Genomic DNA, 353 nt, shown 5'->3' with positions numbered 1-353 from the left:
ACGATCAGCTAATAACCCCCACAGAATTATTACAGAAGAATGTCACATCCAAAAAATCCAAACGCAGTTTTCGTATAATATTTGGGTGGAATAGTTTGAAAGCCTTTCTTATTTACAACTTAACAGATAAAATTCATCCCTCGCCCCAGCGGTATACTTCAGCGTCCTTGGGGCTCTATAAAAGCTTAACTAATCGGTTCATAATTTTAGTGGTGGGCTTTTTCAGATATTTGAAATGCATTTCTGAAGTATTCCGGCCAAACAAAAGCTATTTTATAAATCAAGTAATGTATTTAGGAAAAAAAAGTATCATATTTTCAACTCTATTTTTCCTTGGGGGGGTATTAGAGACG

General features: G+C 35.1%; 1 protein-coding gene across 1 annotated transcript in view; it reads right to left on the bottom strand.

Annotated features, from left to right (window-relative positions):
• Positions 1–353, bottom strand: part of LOC119593530 (myosin-2 heavy chain, non muscle-like) — a 15,436-nt gene that overhangs the window by 3,932 nt on the left and 11,151 nt on the right. The gene's annotated exons all lie outside the window — the stretch shown is intronic.

Source organism: Penaeus monodon, chromosome 32 (genome assembly GCF_015228065.2).
Source record: "Penaeus monodon isolate SGIC_2016 chromosome 32, NSTDA_Pmon_1, whole genome shotgun sequence".
Classification (NCBI taxonomy): domain Eukaryota; kingdom Metazoa; phylum Arthropoda; class Malacostraca; order Decapoda; family Penaeidae; genus Penaeus; species Penaeus monodon.
Note: the sequence above shows the minus strand (reverse complement) of the source record. Positions and strands in the feature narration are given on the sequence as shown.